Raw genomic sequence first — 4,264 nt, 5'->3', positions numbered from 1 at the left:
AAGACCTTCACACATGGTGTCTGAATAAGACCTGCTTGCTAAGAAAGAGGCAGCTGTGCAAACACGGAGAGCGAACTTAGCTTCCAGGCAACAGATGGGATAACAGCAGGTGCAAAGGCCCAGAGACAAGAACGGGATGATCTAGATTTGTTGGGGGAAGTCTGCTAATCCTCTCCTGCGAACCCACGCCACGCAGACTTCCTCCCTGACTCCACTGTCAAGCACTTCGTTCTGTGTTATCTCCTAACTCAGGCTGGGGGCCAAGGCCATTCTCCACGGGTCCATCCCACAGGGCTGGTTTCCAGGGAGAAGACATCTTTCACCCCCAGCAGAGATCCCGGGCAGGTTCCCGGTCTTGACCCTCCTCTCTGATCTTCAGTGGTTATCTTCCCCTGAGAGTGGCCCCTCCTCCACCAAAGGGCCTCCTTCCTGCTCCTACAGAGCAGACCCATTAACTCCTTTCTGAAGCCATTTGATAAAAGCCCCAGATCCTGTCACCACCTCTACCCGCTGTTCACAGTGCACTCACCTTCCAGCTCCACCCCCTCCCCACCCTCTCAACCCTACCCTTGCAGCCCAGGCCCCCAAACTTCCCAGGCCCTTCTCTTGATATCTGACCTTCACAGGCGTGGTCTGTCCTCTTAGCAACAGCATCTCCCCCTTTAATTCTAGCACCTTCCTGGTCGCTTGGTCCATAGCATGGCCTCACCACGGGCCTTGTCCCATTTCTCTGCCCCTCCCCACCGTCTTATTGGTCTTCCGCTGGCCCCTTCAAGCTTCTCTACCCTGGTCCTGCCGTCTTTTGTAACCGTTACAATTCCAGGCCGCTCAGTGTACTAACACGTGTAAGGTGAACACCATTGAATAATTAAGTCCTTGGGTTGATCTGGGCACTCAGAATAGGTCTGTCTTTGAGCTCGGAGTCATCACAACAGACAGGCAATCTCTTCTTTCCAGCATCTTCTTTATGCATTTATCATAAGCACAGGAGTTGCCAGCGTTGGTCCTAATCTGTACTTGCTCGGGGCAGGGCGGGGCGGTGGGGGGGGGGGTTGTTCAGTATAAATAGAACCCTTGTATGGGGTGGTCACTCCCTGCCAAGTGTCCCACCTGGCACACAGCCACACCTCCTTGTTGTATAGATAGAGTGACTGAATTAGCTCCACGAGTGAATGAGTGAATGACCCTCCATAGGGCACTTCACACAGACCATTACAACGACCCAAGAGATAGATTCCCTGGTCAAATCCCATCTTACCGTCTAGGAAACAGGAAGACTGAAGGTGATTAAATGATCTGCCTGACAGTCACGAATCTAATAAGCGGAAGCGTTGGGATTTCAACCCACCCCTGTCTTTGTTTCAGGGTCTAATCCCTGTGCTGTTCCACGGGGTGGCCATCAGCCACAGGTGGCTCCTGAGGACTCGTCCAAATGCGGCTGGTCCAAATCTAGATGTGCGGTGACGATAAAACACATTCCAGACTTCTAAGCTGTAGTGTGAAAAAGAGAATGAAAACTATCTCATTGATGCTTTTTACATTAAAGATAGGCTGCCATGAAGGCATTTTGGATATATCGGGTTAAATAAAATATGTTATCAAAATTAATCGCACCTGTTTCTTTTTACCTTTTTAATGCAGCTACTAGACAAGTGGAAATCGCACTGTGGCTCACGTTACGTTTTTGTTGGACAACGCGGGTGAAAGCGCTCAGCCGCCTCGTTCTACCAATTCAAATGCAAACGCCTTCATCTTCAACATCCTGAATAATGCGCACCCAGGACTGTTGGCCCAAGGCTCCGTTCTTCGTCCCCCTCGGTTCGTCTCTCTTCCACCCACTGGAATGATTTAGTCTCAGGGTATCCCAAACCCCAGGGCTGCTGCCTTGCTTTTAGCTGAATATCGTGGACAATATTTACCTTGGAGATGTCTCCGACCTGGGAAGTTGGTCCTGAAGTCGGAACGTGGAGCTAAAATCGCTCTAGGCAAAATTATCCACAGAAAGCCCTCCAAATCAGCGTGCGGCAGTGTGTCCCTGGTTTTGTGCACGCGGATATGTATGTACACATGTATGACAGACTCAGTGAGATACAGTAGGCAACAGTACAGAGCAGAACATTGGTTTGCAAAATTTTCCCACCTATTGTTATTATTTTGATTAACCACTTGTGCGTAAGTTGCAGATATTGGGACTTATTACTTTTTTGTTTGTTTGTTTTTGAGACAGAGAGAGAGAACGCATGCGTGCACGTGAACATGAGCAGGGGAGGGGCGGAGAGAGAGGGAGACAGAGGATCTGAAGCAGGCTCTGTGCCAACAGCAGAGAGCCCGATGCAGGGCTCGAACTCACGAACCGCGAGATCATGACCTGAGCCGAAGTCGGACACTTAACTCACTGAGCCACCCAGGCGCCCCGGGACCTTTCATTTTTGAATGTTTCAGTACATATTTCTTTTCTTTTTCATTTGACTCACTTTATTGCAATATTCACTTTATTGTGGTCATCTGAAACAAAACTCGTAATATCTCTAAGGTATGCCTGTACAGAAATTCTAAAAATCTGGAACGTTTCATGAATTTGCATGTCAGCCTTGTGCAGGGCCCATGCTAACCTTCTCTGTATCGTTCCAATTTTAGTCTCTATGCTGCTGAAGTGAGCACTCAGTATATATTTTTTAAGAACTAGGGGAACCTGGGTGACTCAGTGGGTTGAGCGTCTGACTCTTGATTTCAGCACCGGTCATGATCTCACAATTCTTGGAATAGGGCTCTACACTGAGCAAAGAGCCTGCTTGGGATTCTCTGTCTCTGTCTCTGTCTCTGTCTCTGTCTCTCTCTCTCAAAATAAATAAATATACTTAAAAAAACAAACAAACAAAAAAAGAAGCCTGTTCTTTTATGTAATAGTTACCATTATGAAATCCAGGAAAGTTAACATTTTTATAATATCTGATATGCATTCCATATTCAAATTTCCCCAATAACGTCTTTCCGAGCAACTTTCCCTGAACCCAGGATGCAAACCAGTATTTCATGCTGCATTTACTTGTCATGTGTCCTCGGTCTCCTCAGTCTGGAACAATTCCTTAACCTTCCTTTATCTCGCGTGGTATTGGCATTTTTGAAGATTACGGGATAGCTGTTATGTAGAGTCCTCCCCTATCTGGATATGTCTGAATGATTCTTCATTATCAGAATCAAGTTGAAAATGTTTTACACATATGCAGCATAAATGACCCCGTATCCTTCCCACTATATCCCACAGGGGCTGGTGGTGTTCGTCCGTCGTCCCATCCTGCTGAGGGTAACTGTGATCACTGACTGAGGCAGTCCTAGATTTTCTCCCTTTTATTTTAAAGAGATTTTTTAAAATGTTTATTTTGAAAGAGAGAGAGCATGGGCAGGGGGAGGAGCAGAGAGAGAGGAGCCCAGGACCAGCCCAGAGAGCAGGAGCCTCGCACAGGGCCTGATCCCACGAACCATGAGATAATAACCTGAGACCTGAGATCACGACCTGAGATTTCATGACCTGAAATTAAGAGGTGGACGCTTAACGGACTGAGCCAACCAGGCACCCCATCTCCCTTTCAATTATTAAGAAATCTCTGGTCTCCTTTTGTAATTGATAAGTAATCTGTAGCACAAGACTCTGATAGTGTGCAAGTATCACATTTCCTAACAATTTCACCCAGAAGTTTTAGCATCCATCCGTGATTTGTGCCCTGAACTGAGTTTTATTAGGATAGCTGCAAATTATTTTTAAAGCTGTAAAACAGGGAGGGGAGGGAGTGGGGGGAACACAGGTGAGCGGTTGCGTTTCCTTAACATAAAGGCCTGGAAAATGTTACTCCATTGTATGGAGAATTTTTAATCCGCAAAGCACGGTTTGGGCGGAAGGGGCAAGATTAACCAAGATGTGGTCTCTGCCACCAGAGCAGCTCACGATCAGATGGGGGGCACAAAGCAGACAGAGCACTGAGGACACACACACACACACACACACACACACAGGAAAGGAGGGACAGGAAACCGTTAAGTGAAAGCTTCAGAGGAAACCCAGCAGCCTGGAGCTGCCTGCTGGAGCCTAAGGTTTGCCCAGCACATAGGTACCGAGCAGGGAAAGCGTCCCCCCCATCCCCAGTGTCATGGATTGATGGGTCCCTCCCAAATTCATCTGTTGAAATCCTAACCCAATACTCAGAACATGACCTGATTTTGAGATAAGGTCTTTACAGGGGAAATCAAGTTAAAATGAGGTCGTCAG

General features: G+C 47.4%; 1 non-coding gene across 1 annotated transcript; it reads right to left on the bottom strand.

Annotated features, from left to right (window-relative positions):
* Positions 1–2,554: 2,554 nt before the first annotated feature.
* On the bottom strand, positions 2,555–2,661 carry LOC131518332 (U6 spliceosomal RNA). Its single transcript, XR_009265023.1, has one exon. It is a non-coding gene; the product is annotated as a U6 spliceosomal RNA (small nuclear RNA).
* Between the last annotated feature and the right edge of the window lie 1,603 nt (positions 2,662–4,264).

This window comes from Neofelis nebulosa, chromosome 7, assembly GCF_028018385.1.
Source record: "Neofelis nebulosa isolate mNeoNeb1 chromosome 7, mNeoNeb1.pri, whole genome shotgun sequence".
NCBI lineage: Eukaryota > Metazoa > Chordata > Mammalia > Carnivora > Felidae > Neofelis > Neofelis nebulosa.
This window is presented reverse-complemented; position numbering and strand designations above follow the sequence as displayed.